Source organism: Manis pentadactyla, chromosome 17 (assembly GCF_030020395.1).
Source record: "Manis pentadactyla isolate mManPen7 chromosome 17, mManPen7.hap1, whole genome shotgun sequence".
NCBI classification, from domain to species: Eukaryota; Metazoa; Chordata; class Mammalia; order Pholidota; family Manidae; genus Manis; species Manis pentadactyla.
The window spans coordinates 1,811,673-1,832,109 of NC_080035.1; positions in this window are offsets into that span (position 1 = coordinate 1,811,673).

Sequence of the window (20,437 nt, forward strand, 5' to 3'; positions counted from 1 at the left end):
CTGTATTCTCTATACGTCCTCTATCTCAAAGACATAAGTGGGCCTGGAACAGGCATTCCCACTAGCCACACGGGAAGTTAGAGTAGATGCTCTGAAATAAACGTAGTGGAGGCAAGTCAGCTTTGGATTCAGCTTATGTGGGTGAAAGGAAGCAGCGCAGTACGCTCCATTCAAGGAATCATTGACATCGTTGCACTGGATGCTGAAACAGCACCCAATGTGTTTTCCGTGTCTGTCCTGTGTGCCTGCACTCTAAGCACCTGAGTGAAGTCTGCTGTGTGGAGCTGTCTTCAGCTGAGCAGCAGATGCTTCGCTTGTGCGGCCAATCGCATGCGGCCTTGCTGTGGAAGACTTTCTGTAAGAAAAATTCCCGCGTACAACCAATTCTTCTTGCAGTGTGATTTCAGTGTCTGTCTTGGGTGGCTGCACTCTGAGCGACTGGGCGATTTATCCTGTGTAGTACTCTCTTTTGCTGAGCGGCGGCACGCCCTCGCTTGTTTTGCCATTCAAGTGAAGCCTTGCTGAAGAAGGCCGGCTGTCAGAAGAATTCCCGCATACAACGAATTTACCTAGAAATTCTCAAAAGTGACGTTTTCCTGCTACTTCCCGGCTGCTTCAGAGGGGCCCAGGTTGTCTGGGTGGTATGGAAGCCGGTCTCCCATGCCACAGTCTGAGCTTTGTAACCTGAGTGCCCATTTTTTAATCCCCAGGCACCATGTAAGCAACAGGTGTGTGCAAGCTTCTCCAAAGCGCGGTGGTGATGAGGCCCCAAACCTCAGAGCTGTTGTCCTGCAGAGAAGGCTCTGGGACTGTCTCAGATCATGTGGTTTCCTACTCAGCCATATTCAGAAAGGCAGCCAAACACTGCTGTGAAAATTAGAGCTTCTTGTATATACGTATACTCCCAGATATGAGAATACTGTGAAGAGGCCTTCTGCCCAGCCTCAGGGGAAGAGGCAAAGAAAGCTGCTTTCTGCACAGCATTGGAAGCACGACGGGTGGGCGTTCTGTTCAACAGGTGAAAAGCAGGGAGGACCAGGAGCCTCAGGCGAGTAAGCTCCTCCTATGGCTAGGGCAGCTTAATTCAAACGTCTGCAATGGAAATTTTTCTGGGGTCACTGAGATCAATCTTCACTATCTAACACTTTCAGTTGCTTTCTCCAAATTCATACACCGTGGAATGCCCAAACGTGTGTTTGCATGGTGTCCTCTCGGAATCCAGCTTAAGTCTGAAACATACGTGTGCTGAGAGTAGGACTTGCAACAACTTTTAGGGAAGAGGCTGTTGGAGTCCTTCATCTGATCATCCTTTCATCAGAACAAAGCGTTTCTCTGGGCCACAACTCTATCAGCCTGAACTGACCACGTGCATCACACCACTCTCATGATCTACATGGAGAAACCATCCTTTGCTGTGTTTCTAAAGCTAAATGCTTAAGGGCAGCCCTAAGACCTCTGCATTCAAGCACACTGAAGAAGGCCTTTCATGCTTGGATCTTTCGTCCAAAGACTTGGAATCATGCGGGAGGCCCTGGTTTCCTGTAGGTGCAAGAAGAGGATGCAAAAGGCCACGTCATCCCTTTGCTAGCAATGCCATGATGACGCCTTAGCTGTAAAGTGTCCGAAACCGCTGCAGGAGAGCCTTATGCCAGACTTTGAAATAGGAAACATTCCACCGTGCACTGAGGAGACCCTCCCTGAGAGAACACAAGGTTGCTTTCGCCTTGCATGCAATTTGCTCCTATGTGGTATGGAAACCAGTAAACGTTGTAGTGAAAGGCTGTATTCTCTATACGTCCTCTATCTCAAAGACATAAGTGGGCCTGGAACAGGCATTCCCACTAGCCACACGGGAAGTTAGAGTAGATGCTCTGAAATAAACGTAGTGGAGGCAAGTCAGCTTTGGATTCAGCTTATGTGGGTGAAAGGAAGCAGCGCAGAACGCTCCATTCAAGGAATCATTGACATCGTTGCACTGGATGCTGAAACAGCACCCAATGTGTTTTCCGTGTCTGTCCTGTGTGCCTGCACTCTAAGCACCTGAGTGAAGTCTGCTGTGTGGAGCTGTCTTCAGCTGAGCAGCAGATGCTTCGCTTGTGCGGCCAATCGCATGCGGCCTTGCTGTGGAAGACTTTCTGTAAGAAAAATTCCCGCGTACAACCAATTCTTCTTGCAGTGTGATTTCAGTGTCTGTCTTGGGTGGCTGCACTCTGAGCGACTGGGCGATTTATCCTGTGTAGTACTCTCTTTTGCTGAGCGGCGGCACGCCCTCGCTTGTTTTGCCATTCAAGTGAAGCCTTGCTGAAGAAGGCCGGCTGTCAGAAGAATTCCCGCATACAACGAATTTACCTAGAAATTCTCAAAAGTGGCGTTTTCCTGCTACTTCCCGGCTGCTTCAGAGGGGCCCAGGTTGTCTGGGTGGTATGGAAGCCGGTCTCCCATGCCACAGTCTGAGCTTTGTAACCTGAGTGCCCATTTTTTAATCCCCAGGCACCATGTAAGCAACAGGTGTGTGCAAGCTTCTCCAAAGCGCGGTGGTGATGAGGCCCCAAACCTCAGAGCTGTTGTCCTGCAGAGAAGGCTCTGGGACTGTCTCAGATCATGTGGTTTCCTACTCAGCCATATTCAGAAAGGCAGCCAAACACTGCTGTGAAAATTAGAGCTTCTTGTATATACGTATACTCCCAGATATGAGAATACTGTGAAGAGGCCTTCTGCCCAGCCTCAGGGGAAGAGGCAAAGAAAGCTGCTTTCTGCACAGCATTGGAAGCACGACGGGTGGGCGTTCTGTTCAACAGGTGAAAAGCAGGGAGGACCAGGAGCCTCAGGCGAGTAAGCTCCTCCTATGGCTAGGGCAGCTTAATTCAAACGTCTGCAATGGAAATTTTTCTGGGGTCACTGAGCTCAATCTTCACTATCTAACACTTTCAGTTGCTTTCTCCAAATTCATACACCGTGGAATGCCCAAACGTATGTTTGCATGGTGTCCTCTCGGAATCCAGCTTAAGTCTGAAACATACGTGTGCTGAGAGTAGGACTTGCAACAACTTTTAGGGAAGAGGCTGTTGGAGTCCTTCATCTGATCATCCTTTCATCAGAACAAAGCGTTTCTCTGGGCCACAACTCTATCAGCCTGAACTGACCACGTGCATCACACCACTCTCATGATCTACATGGAGAAACCATCCTTTGCTGTGTTTCTAAAGCTAAATGCTTAAGGGCAGCCCTAAGACCTCTGCATTCAAGCACACTGAAGAAGGCCTTTCATGCTTGGATCTTTCGTCCAAAGACTTGGAATCATGCGGGAGGCCCTGGTTTCCTGTAGGTGCAAGAAGAGGATGCAAAAGGCCACGTCATCCCTTTGCTAGCAATGCCATGATGACGCCTTAGCTGTAAAGTGTCCGAAACCGCTGCAGGAGAGCCTTATGCCAGACTTTGAAATAGGAAACATTCCACCGTGCACTGAGGAGACCCTCCCTGAGAGAACACAAGGTTGCTTTCGCCTTGCATGCAATTTGCTCCTATGTGGTATGGAAACCAGTAAACGTTGTAGTGAAAGGCTGTATTCTCTATACGTCCTCTATCTCAAAGACATAAGTGGGCCTGGAACAGGCATTCCCACTAGCCACACGGGAAGTTAGAGTAGATGCTCTGAAATAAACGTAGTGGAGGCAAGTCAGCTTTGGATTCAGCTTATGTGGGTGAAAGGAAGCAGCGCAGAACGCTCCATTCAAGGAATCATTGACATCGTTGCACTGGATGCTGAAACAGCACCCAATGTGTTTTCCGTGTCTGTCCTGTGTGCCTGCACTCTAAGCACCTGAGTGAAGTCTGCTGTGTGGAGCTGTCTTCAGCTGAGCAGCAGATGCTTCGCTTGTGCGGCCAATCGCATGCGGCCTTGCTGTGGAAGACTTTCTGTAAGAAAAATTCCCGCGTACAACCAATTCTTCTTGCAGTGTGATTTCAGTGTCTGTCTTGGGTGGCTGCACTCTGAGCGACTGGGCGATTTATCCTGTGTAGTACTCTCTTTTGCTGAGCGGCGGCACGCCCTCGCTTGTTTTGCCATTCAAGTGAAGCCTTGCTGAAGAAGGCCGGCTGTCAGAAGAATTCCCGCATACAACGAATTTACCTAGAAATTCTCAAAAGTGGCGTTTTCCTGCTACTTCCCGGCTGCTTCAGAGGGGCCCAGGTTGTCTGGGTGGTATGGAAGCCGGTCTCCCATGCCACAGTCTGAGCTTTGTAACCTGAGTGCCCATTTTTTAATCCCCAGGCACCATGTAAGCAACAGGTGTGTGCAAGCTTCTCCAAAGCGCGGTGGTGATGAGGCCCCAAACCTCAGAGCTGTTGTCCTGCAGAGAAGGCTCTGGGACTGTCTCAGATCATGTGGTTTCCTACTCAGCCATATTCAGAAAGGCAGCCAAACACTGCTGTGAAAATTAGAGCTTCTTGTATATACGTATACTCCCAGATATGAGAATACTGTGAAGAGGCCTTCTGCCCAGCCTCAGGGGAAGAGGCAAAGAAAGCTGCTTTCTGCACAGCATTGGAAGCACGACGGGTGGGCGTTCTGTTCAACAGGTGAAAAGCAGGGAGGACCAGGAGCCTCAGGCGAGTAAGCTCCTCCTATGGCTAGGGCAGCTTAATTCAAACGTCTGCAATGGAAATTTTTCTGGGGTCACTGAGATCAATCTTCACTATCTAACACTTTCAGTTGCTTTCTCCAAATTCATACACCGTGGAATGCCCAAACGTATGTTTGCATGGTGTCCTCTCGGAATCCAGCTTAAGTCTGAAACATACGTGTGCTGAGAGTAGGACTTGCAACAACTTTTAGGGAAGAGGCTGTTGGAGTCCTTCATCTGATCATCCTTTCATCAGAACAAAGCGTTTCTCTGGGCCACAACTCTATCAGCCTGAACTGACCACGTGCATCACACCACTCTCATGATCTACATGGAGAAACCATCCTTTGCTGTGTTTCTAAAGCTAAATGCTTAAGGGCAGCCCTAAGACCTCTGCATTCAAGCACACTGAAGAAGGCCTTTCATGCTTGGATCTTTCGTCCAAAGACTTGGAATCATGCGGGAGGCCCTGGTTTCCTGTAGGTGCAAGAAGAGGATGCAAAAGGCCACGTCATCCCTTTGCTAGCAATGCCATGATGACGCCTTAGCTGTAAAGTGTCCGAAACCGCTGCAGGAGAGCCTTATGCCAGACTTTGAAATAGGAAACATTCCACCGTGCGCTGAGGAGACCCTCCCTGAGAGAACACAAGGTTGCTTTCGCCTTGCATGCAATTTGCTCCTATGTGGTATGGAAACCAGTAAACGTTGTAGTGAAAGGCTGTATTCTCTATACGTCCTCTATCTCAAAGACATAAGTGGGCCTGGAACAGGCATTCCCACTAGCCACACGGGAAGTTAGAGTAGATGCTCTGAAATAAACGTAGTGGAGGCAAGTCAGCTTTGGATTCAGCTTATGTGGGTGAAAGGAAGCAGCGCAGAACGCTCCATTCAAGGAATCATTGACATCGTTGCACTGGATGCTGAAACAGCACCCAATGTGTTTTCCGTGTCTGTCCTGTGTGCCTGCACTCTAAGCACCTGAGTGAAGTCTGCTGTGTGGAGCTGTCTTCAGCTGAGCAGCAGATGCTTCGCTTGTGCGGCCAATCGCATGCGGCCTTGCTGTGGAAGACTTTCTGTAAGAAAAATTCCCGCGTACAACCAATTCTTCTTGCAGTGTGATTTCAGTGTCTGTCTTGGGTGGCTGCACTCTGAGTGACTGGGCGATTTATCCTGTGTAGTACTCTCTTTTGCTGAGCAGCGGCACGCCCTCGCTTGTTTTGCCATTCAAGTGAAGCCTTGCTGAAGAAGGCCGGCTGTCAGAAGAATTCCCGCATACAACGAATTTACCTAGAAATTCTCAAAAGTGGCGTTTTCCTGCTACTTCCCGGCTGCTTCAGAGGGGCCCAGGTTGTCTGGGTGGTATGGAAGCCGGTCTCCCATGCCACAGTCTGAGCTTTGTAACCTGAGTGCCCATTTTTTAATCCCCAGGCACCATGTAAGCAACAGGTGTGTGCAAGCTTCTCCAAAGCGCGGTGGTGATGAGGCCCCAAACCTCAGAGCTGTTGTCCTGCAGAGAAGGCTCTGGGACTGTGTCAGATCATGTGGTTTCCTACTCAGCCATATTCAGAAAGGCAGCCAAACACTGCTGTGAAAATTAGAGCTTCTTGTATATACGTATACTCCCAGATATGAGAATACTGTGAAGAGGCCTTCTGCCCAGCCTCAGGGGAAGAGGCAAAGAAAGCTGCTTTCTGCACAGCATTGGAAGCACGACGGGTGGGCGTTCTGTTCAACAGGTGAAAAGCAGGGAGGACCAGGAGCCTCAGGCGAGTAAGCTCCTCCTATGGCTAGGGCAGCTTAATTCAAACGTCTGCAATGGAAATTTTTCTGGGGTCACTGAGATCAATCTTCACTATCTAACACTTTCAGTTGCTTTCTCCAAATTCATACACCGTGGAATGCCCAAACGTATGTTTGCATGGTGTCCTCTCGGAATCCAGCTTAAGTCTGAAACATACGTGTGCTGAGAGTAGGACTTGCAACAACTTTTAGGGAAGAGGCTGTTGGAGTCCTTCATCTGATCATCCTTTCATCAGAACAAAGCGTTTCTCTGGGCCACAACTCTATCAGCCTGAACTGACCACGTGCATCACACCACTCTCATGATCTACATGGAGAAACCATCCTTTGCTGTGTTTCTAAAGCTAAATGCTTAAGGGCAGCCCTAAGACCTCTGCATTCAAGCACACTGAAGAAGGCCTTTCATGCTTGGATCTTTCGTCCAAAGACTTGGAATCATGCGGGAGGCCCTGGTTTCCTGTAGGTGCAAGAAGAGGATGCAAAAGGCCACGTCATCCCTTTGCTAGCAATGCCATGATGACGCCTTAGCTGTAAAGTGCCCGAAACCGCTGCAGGAGAGCCTTATGCCAGACTTTGAAATAGGAAACATTCCACCGTGCACTGAGGAGACCCTCCCTGAGAGAACACAAGGTTGCTTTCGCCTTGCATGCAATTTGCTCCTATGTGGTATGGAAACCAGTAAACGTTGTAGTGAAAGGCTGTATTCTCTATACGTCCTCTATCTCAAAGACATAAGTGGGCCTGGAACAGGCATTCCCACTAGCCACACGGGAAGTTAGAGTAGATGCTCTGAAATAAACGTAGTGGAGGCAAGTCAGCTTTGGATTCAGCTTATGTGGGTGAAAGGAAGCAGCGCAGAACGCTCCATTCAAGGAATCATTGACATCGTTGCACTGGATGCTGAAACAGCACCCAATGTGTTTTCCGTGTCTGTCCTGTGTGCCTGCACTCTAAGCACCTGAGTGAAGTCTGCTGTGTGGAGCTGTCTTCAGCTGAGCAGCAGATGCTTCGCTTGTGCGGCCAATCGCATGCGGCCTTGCTGTGGAAGACTTTCTGTAAGAAAAACTCCCGCGTACAACCAATTCTTCTTGCAGTGTGATTTCAGTGTCTGTCTTGGGTGGCTGCACTCTGAGCGACTGGGCGATTTATCCTGTGTAGTACTCTCTTTTGCTGAGCGGCGGCACGCCCTCGCTTGTTTTGCCATTCAAGTGAAGCCTTGCTGAAGAAGGCCGGCTGTCAGAAGAATTCCCGCATACAACGAATTTACCTAGAAATTCTCAAAAGTGGCGTTTTCCTGCTACTTCCCGGCTGCTTCAGAGGGGCCCAGGTTGTCTGGGTGGTATGGAAGCCGGTCTCCCATGCCACAGTCTGAGCTTTGTAACCTGAGTGCCCATTTTTTAATCCCCAGGCACCATGTAAGCAACAGGTGTGTGCAAGCTTCTCCAAAGCGCGGTGGTGATGAGGCCCCAAACCTCAGAGCTGTTGTCCTGCAGAGAAGGCTCTGGGACTGTCTCAGATCATGTGGTTTCCTACTCAGCCATATTCAGAAAGGCAGCCAAACACTGCTGTGAAAATTAGAGCTTCTTGTATATACGTATACTCCCAGATATGAGAATACTGTGAAGAGGCCTTCTGCCCAGCCTCAGGGGAAGAGGCAAAGAAAGCTGCTTTCTGCACAGCATTGGAAGCACGACGGGTGGGCGTTCTGTTCAACAGGTGAAAAGCAGGGAGGACCAGGAGCCTCAGGCGAGTAAGCTCCTCCTATGGCTAGGGCAGCTTAATTCAAACGTCTGCAATGGAAATTTTTCTGGGGTCACTGAGATCAATCTTCACTATCTAACACTTTCAGTTGCTTTCTCCAAATTCATACACCGTGGAATGCCCAAACGTGTGTTTGCATGGTGTCCTCTCGGAATCCAGCTTAAGTCTGAAACATACGTGTGCTGAGAGTAGGACTTGCAACAACTTTTAGGGAAGAGGCTGTTGGAGTCCTTCATCTGATCATCCTTTCATCAGAACAAAGCGTTTCTCTGGGCCACAACTCTATCAGCCTGAACTGACCACGTGCATCACACCACTCTCATGATCTACATGGAGAAACCATCCTTTGCTGTGTTTCTAAAGCTAAATGCTTAAGGGCAGCCCTAAGACCTCTGCATTCAAGCACACTGAAGAAGGCCTTTCATGCTTGGATCTTTCGTCCAAAGACTTGGAATCATGCGGGAGGCCCTGGTTTCCTGTAGGTGCAAGAAGAGGATGCAAAAGGCCACGTCATCCCTTTGCTAACAATGCCATGATGACGCCTTAGCTGTAAAGTGTCCGAAACCGCTGCAGGAGAGCCTTATGCCAGACTTTGAAATAGGAAACATTCCACCGTGCACTGAGGAGACCCTCCCTGAGAGAACACAAGGTTGCTTTCGCCTTGCATGCAATTTGCTCCTATGTGGTATGGAAACCAGTAAACGTTGTAGTGAAAGGCTGTATTCTCTATACGTCCTCTATCTCAAAGACATAAGTGGGCCTGGAACAGGCATTCCCACTAGCCACACGGGAAGTTAGAGTAGATGCTCTGAAATAAACGTAGTGGAGGCAAGTCAGCTTTGGATTCAGCTTATGTGGGTGAAAGGAAGCAGCGCAGAACGCTCCATTCAAGGAATCATTGACATCGTTGCACTGGATGCTGAAACAGCACCCAATGTGTTTTCCGTGTCTGTCCTGTGTGCCTGCACTCTAAGCACCTGAGTGAAGTCTGCTGTGTGGAGCTGTCTTCAGCTGAGCAGCAGATGCTTCGCTTGTGCGGCCAATCGCATGCGGCCTTGCTGTGGAAGACTTTCTGTAAGAAAAATTCCCGCGTACAACCAATTCTTCTTGCAGTGTGATTTCAGTGTCTGTCTTGGGTGGCTGCACTCTGAGTGACTGGGCAATTTATCCTGTGTAGTACTCTCTTTTGCTGAGCAGCGGCACGCCCTCGCTTGTTTTGCCATTCAAGTGAAGCCTTGCTGAAGAAGGCCGGCTGTCAGAAGAATTCCCGCATACAACGAATTTACCTAGAAATTCTCAAAAGTGGCGTTTTCCTGCTACTTCCCGGCTGCTTCAGAGGGGCCCAGGTTGTCTGGGTGGTATGGAAGCCGGTCTCCCATGCCACAGTCTGAGCTTTGTAACCTGAGTGCCCATTTTTTAATCCCCAGGCACCATGTAAGCAACAGGTGTGTGCAAGCTTCTCCAAAGCGCGGTGGTGATGAGGCCCCAAACCTCAGAGCTGTTGTCCTGCAGAGAAGGCTCTGGGACTGTCTCAGATCATGTGGTTTCCTACTCAGCCATATTCAGAAAGGCAGCCAAACACTGCTGTGAAAATTAGAGCTTCTTGTATATACGTATACTCCCAGATATGAGAATACTGTGAAGAGGCCTTCTGCCCAGCCTCAGGGGAAGAGGCAAAGAAAGCTGCTTTCTGCACAGCATTGGAAGCACGACGGGTGGGCGTTCTGTTCAACAGGTGAAAAGCAGGGAGGACCAGGAGCCTCAGGCGAGTAAGCTCCTCCTATGGCTAGGGCAGCTTAATTCAAACGTCTGCAATGGAAATTTTTCTGGGGTCACTGAGATCAATCTTCACTATCTAACACTTTCAGTTGCTTTCTCCAAATTCATACACCGTGGAATGCCCAAACGTATGTTTGCATGGTGTCCTCTCGGAATCCAGCTTAAGTCTGAAACATACGTGTGCTGAGAGTAGGACTTGCAACAACTTTTAGGGAAGAGGCTGTTGGAGTCCTTCATCTGATCATCCTTTCATCAGAACAAAGCGTTTCTCTGGGCCACAACTCTATCAGCCTGAACTGACCACGTGCATCACACCACTCTCATGATCTACATGGAGAAACCATCCTTTGCTGTGTTTCTAAAGCTAAATGCTTAAGGGCAGCCCTAAGACCTCTGCATTCAAGCACACTGAAGAAGGCCTTTCATGCTTGGATCTTTCGTCCAAAGACTTGGAATCATGCGGGAGGCCCTGGTTTCCTGTAGGTGCAAGAAGAGGATGCAAAAGGCCACGTCATCCCTTTGCTAGCAATGCCATGATGACGCCTTAGCTGTAAAGTGCCCGAAACCGCTGCAGGAGAGCCTTATGCCAGACTTTGAAATAGGAAACATTCCACCGTGCACTGAGGAGACCCTCCCTGAGAGAACACAAGGTTGCTTTCGCCTTGCATGCAATTTGCTCCTATGTGGTATGGAAACCAGTAAACGTTGTAGTGAAAGGCTGTATTCTCTATACGTCCTCTATCTCAAAGACATAAGTGGGCCTGGAACAGGCATTCCCACTAGCCACACGGGAAGTTAGAGTAGATGCTCTGAAATAAACGTAGTGGAGGCAAGTCAGCTTTGGATTCAGCTTATGTGGGTGAAAGGAAGCAGCGCAGAACGCTCCATTCAAGGAATCATTGACATCGTTGCACTGGATGCTGAAACAGCACCCAATGTGTTTTCCGTGTCTGTCCTGTGTGCCTGCACTCTAAGCACCTGAGTGAAGTCTGCTGTGTGGAGCTGTCTTCAGCTGAGCAGCAGATGCTTCGCTTGTGCGGCCAATCGCATGCGGCCTTGCTGTGGAAGACTTTCTGTAAGAAAAACTCCCGCGTACAACCAATTCTTCTTGCAGTGTGATTTCAGTGTCTGTCTTGGGTGGCTGCACTCTGAGCGACTGGGCGATTTATCCTGTGTAGTACTCTCTTTTGCTGAGCGGCGGCACGCCCTCGCTTGTTTTGCCATTCAAGTGAAGCCTTGCTGAAGAAGGCCGGCTGTCAGAAGAATTCCCGCATACAACGAATTTACCTAGAAATTCTCAAAAGTGGCGTTTTCCTGCTACTTCCCGGCTGCTTCAGAGGGGCCCAGGTTGTCTGGGTGGTATGGAAGCCGGTCTCCCATGCCACAGTCTGAGCTTTGTAACCTGAGTGCCCATTTTTTAATCCCCAGGCACCATGTAAGCAACAGGTGTGTGCAAGCTTCTCCAAAGCGCGGTGGTGATGAGGCCCCAAACCTCAGAGCTGTTGTCCTGCAGAGAAGGCTCTGGGACTGTCTCAGATCATGTGGTTTCCTACTCAGCCATATTCAGAAAGGCAGCCAAACACTGCTGTGAAAATTAGAGCTTCTTGTATATACGTATACTCCCAGATATGAGAATACTGTGAAGAGGCCTTCTGCCCAGCCTCAGGGGAAGAGGCAAAGAAAGCTGCTTTCTGCACAGCATTGGAAGCACGACGGGTGGGCGTTCTGTTCAACAGGTGAAAAGCAGGGAGGACCAGGAGCCTCAGGCGAGTAAGCTCCTCCTATGGCTAGGGCAGCTTAATTCAAACGTCTGCAATGGAAATTTTTCTGGGGTCACTGAGATCAATCTTCACTATCTAACACTTTCAGTTGCTTTCTCCAAATTCATACACCGTGGAATGCCCAAACGTGTGTTTGCATGGTGTCCTCTCGGAATCCAGCTTAAGTCTGAAACATACGTGTGCTGAGAGTAGGACTTGCAACAACTTTTAGGGAAGAGGCTGTTGGAGTCCTTCATCTGATCATCCTTTCATCAGAACAAAGCGTTTCTCTGGGCCACAACTCTATCAGCCTGAACTGACCACGTGCATCACACCACTCTCATGATCTACATGGAGAAACCATCCTTTGCTGTGTTTCTAAAGCTAAATGCTTAAGGGCAGCCCTAAGACCTCTGCATTCAAGCACACTGAAGAAGGCCTTTCATGCTTGGATCTTTCGTCCAAAGACTTGGAATCATGCGGGAGGCCCTGGTTTCCTGTAGGTGCAAGAAGAGGATGCAAAAGGCCACGTCATCCCTTTGCTAGCAATGCCATGATGACGCCTTAGCTGTAAAGTGTCCGAAACCGCTGCAGGAGAGCCTTATGCCAGACTTTGAAATAGGAAACATTCCACCGTGCACTGAGGAGACCCTCCCTGAGAGAACACAAGGTTGCTTTCGCCTTGCATGCAATTTGCTCCTATGTGGTATGGAAACCAGTAAACGTTGTAGTGAAAGGCTGTATTCTCTATACGTCCTCTATCTCAAAGACATAAGTGGGCCTGGAACAGGCATTCCCACTAGCCACACGGGAAGTTAGAGTAGATGCTCTGAAATAAACGTAGTGGAGGCAAGTCAGCTTTGGATTCAGCTTATGTGGGTGAAAGGAAGCAGCGCAGAACGCTCCATTCAAGGAATCATTGACATCGTTGCACTGGATGCTGAAACAGCACCCAATGTGTTTTCCGTGTCTGTCCTGTGTGCCTGCACTCTAAGCACCTGAGTGAAGTCTGCTGTGTGGAGCTGTCTTCAGCTGAGCAGCAGATGCTTCGCTTGTGCGGCCAATCGCATGCGGCCTTGCTGTGGAAGACTTTCTGTAAGAAAAACTCCCGCGTACAACCAATTCTTCTTGCAGTGTGATTTCAGTGTCTGTCTTGGGTGGCTGCACTCTGAGCGACTGGGCGATTTATCCTGTGTAGTACTCTCTTTTGCTGAGCGGCGGCACGCCCTCGCTTGTTTTGCCATTCAAGTGAAGCCTTGCTGAAGAAGGCCGGCTGTCAGAAGAATTCCCGCATACAACGAATTTACCTAGAAATTCTCAAAAGTGGCGTTTTCCTGCTACTTCCCGGCTGCTTCAGAGGGGCCCAGGTTGTCTGGGTGGTATGGAAGCCGGTCTCCCATGCCACAGTCTGAGCTTTGTAACCTGAGTGCCCATTTTTTAATCCCCAGGCACCATGTAAGCAACAGGTGTGTGCAAGCTTCTCCAAAGCGCGGTGGTGATGAGGCCCCAAACCTCAGAGCTGTTGTCCTGCAGAGAAGGCTCTGGGACTGTCTCAGATCATGTGGTTTCCTACTCAGCCATATTCAGAAAGGCAGCCAAACACTGCTGTGAAAATTAGAGCTTCTTGTATATACGTATACTCCCAGATATGAGAATACTGTGAAGAGGCCTTCTGCCCAGCCTCAGGGGAAGAGGCAAAGAAAGCTGCTTTCTGCACAGCATTGGAAGCACGACGGGTGGGCGTTCTGTTCAACAGGTGAAAAGCAGGGAGGACCAGGAGCCTCAGGCGAGTAAGCTCCTCCTATGGCTAGGGCAGCTTAATTCAAACGTCTGCAATGGAAATTTTTCTGGGGTCACTGAGATCAATCTTCACTATCTAACACTTTCAGTTGCTTTCTCCAAATTCATACACCGTGGAATGCCCAAACGTATGTTTGCATGGTGTCCTCTCGGAATCCAGCTTAAGTCTGAAACATACGTGTGCTGAGAGTAGGACTTGCAACAACTTTTAGGGAAGAGGCTGTTGGAGTCCTTCATCTGATCATCCTTTCATCAGAACAAAGCGTTTCTCTGGGCCACAACTCTATCAGCCTGAACTGACCACGTGCATCACACCACTCTCATGATCTACATGGAGAAACCATCCTTTGCTGTGTTTCTAAAGCTAAATGCTTAAGGGCAGCCCTAAGACCTCTGCATTCAAGCACACTGAAGAAGGCCTTTCATGCTTGGATCTTTCGTCCAAAGACTTGGAATCATGCGGGAGGCCCTGGTTTCCTGTAGGTGCAAGAAGAGGATGCAAAAGGCCACGTCATCCCTTTGCTAGCAATGCCATGATGACGCCTTAGCTGTAAAGTGCCCGAAACCGCTGCAGGAGAGCCTTATGCCAGACTTTGAAATAGGAAACATTCCACCGTGCGCTGAGGAGACCCTCCCTGAGAGAACACAAGGTTGCTTTCGCCTTGCATGCAATTTGCTCCTATGTGGTATGGAAACCAGTAAACGTTGTAGTGAAAGGCTGTATTCTCTATACGTCCTCTATCTCAAAGACATAAGTGGGCCTGGAACAGGCATTCCCACTAGCCACACGGGAAGTTAGAGTAGATGCTCTGAAATAAACGTAGTGGAGGCAAGTCAGCTTTGGATTCAGCTTATGTGGGTGAAAGGAAGCAGCGCAGAACGCTCCATTCAAGGAATCATTGACATCGTTGCACTGGATGCTGAAACAGCACCCAATGTGTTTTCCGTGTCTGTCCTGTGTGCCTGCACTCTAAGCACCTGAGTGAAGTCTGCTGTGTGGAGCTGTCTTCAGCTGAGCAGCAGATGCTTCGCTTGTGCGGCCAATCGCATGCGGCCTTGCTGTGGAAGACTTTCTGTAAGAAAAACTCCCGCGTACAACCAATTCTTCTTGCAGTGTGATTTCAGTGTCTGTCTTGGGTGGCTGCACTCTGAGCGACTGGGCGATTTATCCTGTGTAGTACTCTCTTTTGCTGAGCGGCGGCACGCCCTCGCTTGTTTTGCCATTCAAGTGAAGCCTTGCTGAAGAAGGCCGGCTGTCAGAAGAATTCCCGCATACAACGAATTTACCTAGAAATTCTCAAAAGTGGCGTTTTCCTGCTACTTCCCGGCTGCTTCAGAGGGGCCCAGGTTGTCTGGGTGGTATGGAAGCCGGTCTCCCATGCCACAGTCTGAGCTTTGTAACCTGAGTGCCCATTTTTTAATCCCCAGGCACCATGTAAGCAACAGGTGTGTGCAAGCTTCTCCAAAGCGCGGTGGTGATGAGGCCCCAAACCTCAGAGCTGTTGTCCTGCAGAGAAGGCTCTGGGACTGTCTCAGATCATGTGGTTTCCTACTCAGCCATATTCAGAAAGGCAGCCAAACACTGCTGTGAAAATTAGAGCTTCTTGTATATACGTATACTCCCAGATATGAGAATACTGTGAAGAGGCCTTCTGCCCAGCCTCAGGGGAAGAGGCAAAGAAAGCTGCTTTCTGCACAGCATTGGAAGCACGACGGGTGGGCGTTCTGTTCAACAGGTGAAAAGCAGGGAGGACCAGGAGCCTCAGGCGAGTAAGCTCCTCCTATGGCTAGGGCAGCTTAATTCAAACGTCTGCAATGGAAATTTTTCTGGGGTCACTGAGCTCAATCTTCACTATCTAACACTTTCAGTTGCTTTCTCCAAATTCATACACCGTGGAATGCCCAAACGTATGTTTGCATGGTGTCCTCTCGGAATCCAGCTTAAGTCTGAAACATACGTGTGCTGAGAGTAGGACTTGCAACAACTTTTAGGGAAGAGGCTGTTGGAGTCCTTCATCTGATCATCCTTTCATCAGAACAAAGCGTTTCTCTGGGCCACAACTCTATCAGCCTGAACTGACCACGTGCATCACACCACTCTCATGATCTACATGGAGAAACCATCCTTTGCTGTGTTTCTAAAGCTAAATGCTTAAGGGCAGCCCTAAGACCTCTGCATTCAAGCACACTGAAGAAGGCCTTTCATGCTTGGATCTTTCGTCCAAAGACTTGGGATCGTGCGGGAGGCCCTGGTGTCCTGTAGGTGCAGGAAGAGGATGCAAAAGGCCACGTCATCCCTTTGCTAGCAATGAAATGATGACGCCTTAGCTGTAAAGTGTCCGAAACCGCTGCAGGAGAGCCTTATGCCAGACTTTGAAATAGGAAACATTCCACCGTGCGCTGAGGAGACCCTCCCTGAGAGAACACAAGGTTGCTTTCGCCTTGCATGCAATTTGCTCCTATGTGGTATGGAAACCATTAAACGTTGTAGTGAAAGGCTGTATTCTCTATACGTCCTCTATCTCAAAGACATAAGTGGGCCTGGAACAGGCATTCCCACTAGCCACACGGGAAGTTAGAGTAGATGCTCTGAAATAAACGTAGTGGAGGCAAGTCAGCTTTGGATTCAGCTTATGTGGGTGAAAGGAAGCAGCGCAGAACGCTCCATTCAAGGAATCATTGACATCGTTGCACTGGATGCTGAAACAGCACCCAATGTGTTTTCCGTGTCTGTCCTGTGTGCCTGCACTCTAAGCACCTGAGTGAAGTCTGCTGTGTGGAGCTGTCTTCAGCTGAGCAGCAGATGCTTCGCTTGTGCGGCCAATCACATGCGGCCTTGCTGTGGAAGACTTTCTGTAAGAAAAATTCCCGCGTACAACCAATTCTTCTTGCAGTGTGATTTCAGTGTCTGTCTTGGGTGGCTGCACTCTGAGCGACTGGGCGATTTATCCTGTGTAGTACTCTCTTTTGCTGAGCGGCGGCACGCTCTCGCTTGTTTTGCCATTCAAGTGAAGCCTTGCTGAAGAAGGCCGGCTGTCAGAAGAATTCCCGCATACAACGAATTTACCTAGAAATTCTCAAAAGTGGCGTTTTCCTGCTACTTCCCGGCTGCTTCAGAGGGGCCCAGGTTGTCTGGGTGGTATGGAAGCCGGTCTCCCATGCCACAGTCTGAGCTTTGTAACCTGAGTGCCCATTTTTTAATCCCCAGGCACCATGTAAGCAACAGGTGTGTGCAAGCTTCTCCAAAGCGCGGTGGTGATGAGGCCCCAAACCTCAGAGCTGTTGTCCTGCAGAGAAGGCTCTGGGACTGTCTCAGATCATGTGGTTTCCTACTCAGCCATATTCAGAAAGGCAGCCAAACACTGCTGTGAAAATTAGAGCTTCTTGTATATACGTATACTCCCAGATATGAGAATACTGTGAAGAGGCCTTCTGCCCAGCCTCAGGGGAAGAGGCAAAGAAAGCTGCTTTCTGCACAGCATTGGAAGCACGACGGGTGGGCGTTCTGTTCAACAGGTGAAAAGCAGGGAGGACCAGGAGCCTCAGGCGAGTAAGCTCCTCCTATGGCTAGGGCAGCTTAATTCAAACGTCTGCAATGGAAATTTTTCTGGGGTCACTGAGATCAATCTTCACTATCTAACACTTTCAGTTGCTTTCTCCAAATTCATACACCGTGGAATGCCCAAACGTATGTTTGCATGGTGTCCTCTCGGAATCCAGCTTAAGTCTGAAACATACGTGTGCTGAGAGTAGGACTTGCAACAACTTTTAGGGAAGAGGCTGTTGGAGTCCTTCATCTGATCATCCTTTCATCAGAACAAAGCGTTTCTCTGGGCCACAACTCTATCAGCCTGAACTGACCACGTGCATCACACCACTCTCATGATCTACATGGAGAAACCATCCTTTGCTGTGTTTCTAAAGCTAAATGCTTAAGGGCAGCCCTAAGACCTCTGCATTCAAGCACACTGAAGAAGGCCTTTCATGCTTGGATCTTTCGTCCAAAGACTTGGGATCATGCGGGAGGCCCTGGTTTCCTGTAGGTGCAAGAAGAGGATGCAAAAGGCCACGTCATCCCTTTGCTAGCAATGCCATGATGACGCCTTAGCTGTAAAGTGTCCGAAACCGCTGCAGGAGAGCCTTATGCCAGACTTTGAAATAGGAAACATTCCACCGTGCACTGAGGAGACCCTCCCTGAGAGAACACAAGGTTGCTTTCGCCTTGCATGCAATTTGCTCCTATGTGGTATGGAAACCAGTAAACGTTGTAGTGAAAGGCTGTATTCTCTATACGTCCTCTATCTCAAAGACATAAGTGGGCCTGGAACAGGCATTCCCACTAGCCACACGGGAAGTTAGAGTAGATGCTCTGAAATAAACGTAGTGGAGGCAAGTCAGCTTTGGATTCAGCTTATGTGGGTGAAAGGAAGCAGCGCAGAACGCTCCATTCAAGGAATCATTGACATCGTTGCACTGGATGCTGAAACAGCACCCAATGTGTTTTCCGTGTCTGTCCTGTGTGCCTGCACTCTAAGCACCTGAGTGAAGTCTGCTGTGTGGAGCTGTCTTCAGCTGAGCAGCAGATGCTTCGCTTGTGCGGCCAATCGCATGCGGCCTTGCTGTGGAAGACTTTCTGTAAGAAAAATTCCCGCGTACAACCAATTCTTCTTGCAGTGTGATTTCAGTGTCTGTCTTGGGTGGCTGCACTCTGAGCGACTGGGCGATTTATCCTGTGTAGTACTCTCTTTTGCTGAGCGGCGGCACGCCCTCGCTTGTTTTGCCATTCAAGTGAAGCCTTGCTGAAGAAGGCCGGCTGTCAGAAGAATTCCCGCATACAACGAATTTACCTAGAAATTCTCAAAAGTGGCGTTTTCCTGCTACTTCCCGGCTGCTTCAGAGGGGCCCAGGTTGTCTGGGTGGTATGGAAGCCGGTCTCCCATGCCACAGTCTGAGCTTTGTAACCTGAGTGCCCATTTTTTAATCCCCAGGCACCATGTAAGCAACAGGTGTGTGCAAGCTTCTCCAAAGCGCGGTGGTGATGAGGCCCCAAACCTCAGAGCTGTTGTCCTGCAGAGAAGGCTCTGGGACTGTCTCAGATCATGTGGTTTCCTACTCAGCCATATTCAGAAAGGCAGCCAAACACTGCTGTGAAAATTAGAGCTTCTTGTATATACGTATACTCCCAGATATGAGAATACTGTGAAGAGGCCTTCTGCCCAGCCTCAGGGGAAGAGGCAAAGAAAGCTGCTTTCTGCACAGCATTGGAAGCACGACGGGTGGGCGTTCTGTTCAACAGGTGAAAAGCAGGGAGGACCAGGAGCCTCAGGCGAGTAAGCTCCTCCTATGGCTAGGGCAGCTTAATTCAAACGTCTGCAATGGAAATTTTTCTGGGGTCACTGAGATCAATCTTCACTATCTAACACTTTTAGTTGCTTTCTCCAAATTCATACACCGTGGAATGCCCAAACGTATGTTTGCATGGTGTCCTCTCGGAATCCAGCTTAAGTCTGAAACATACGTGTGCTGAGAGTAGGACTTGCAACAACTTTTAGGGAAGAGGCTGTTGGAGTCCTTCATCTGATCATCCTTTCATCAGAACAAAGCGTTTCTCTGGGCCACAACTCTATCAGCCTGAACTGACCACGTGCATCACACCACTCTCATGATCTACATGGAGAAACCATCCTTTGCTGTGTTTCTAAAGCTAAATGCTTAAGGGCAGCCCTAAGACCTCTGCATTCAAGCACACTGAAGAAGGCCTTTCATGCTTGGATCTTTCGTCCAAAGACTTGGGATCATGCGGGAGGCCCTGGTTTCCTGTAGGTGCAAGAAGAGGATGCAAAAGGCCACGTCATCCCTTTGCTAGCAATGCCATGATGACGCCTTAGCTGTAAAGTGTCCGAAACCGCTGCAGGAGAGCCTTATGCCAGACTTTGAAATAGGAAACATTCCACCGTGCACTGAGGAGACCCTCCCTGAGAGAACACAAGGTTGCTTTCGCCTTGCATGCAATTTGCTCCTATGTGGTATGGAAACCAGTAAACGTTGTAGTGAAAGGCTGTATTCTCTATACGTCCTCTATCTCAAAGACATAAGTGGGCCTGGAACAGGCATTCCCACTAGCCACACGGGAAGTTAGAGTAGATGCTCTGAAATAAACGTAGTGGAGGCAAGTCAGCTTTGGATTCAGCTTATGTGGGTGAAAGGAAGCAGCGCAGAACGCTCCATTCAAGGAATCATTGACATCGTTGCACTGGATGCTGAAACAGCACCCAATGTGTTTTCCGTGTCTGTCCTGTGTGCCTGCACTCTAAGCACCTGAGTGAAGTCTGCTGTGTGGAGCTGTCTTCAGCTGAGCAGCAGATGCTTCGCTTGTGCGGCCAATCGCATGCGGCCTTGCTGTGGAAGACTTTCTGTAAGAAAAATTCCCGCGTACAACCAATTCTTCTTGCAGTGTGATTTCAGTGTCTGTCTTGGGTGGCTGCACTCTGAGCGACTGGGCGATTTATCCTGTGTAGTACTCTCTTTTGCTGAGCGGCGGCACGCCCTCGCTTGTTTTGCCATTCAAGTGAAGCCTTGCTGAAGAAGGCCGGCTGTCAGAAGAATTCCGGCATTCAACGAATTTACCTAGAAATTCTCAAAAGTGGCGTTTTCCTGCTACTTCCCGGCTGCTTCAGAGGGGCCCAGGTTGTCTGGGTGGTATGGAAGCCGGTCTCCCATGCCACAGTCTGACCTTTGTAACCTGAGTGCCCATTTTTTAATCCCCAGGCACCATGTAAGCAACAGGTGTGTGCAAGCTTCTCCAAAGCGCGGTGGTGATGAGGCCCCAAACCTCAGAGCTGTTGTCCTGCAGAGAAGGCTCTGGGACTGTCTCAGATCATGTGGTTTCCTACTCAGCCATATTCAGAAAGGCAG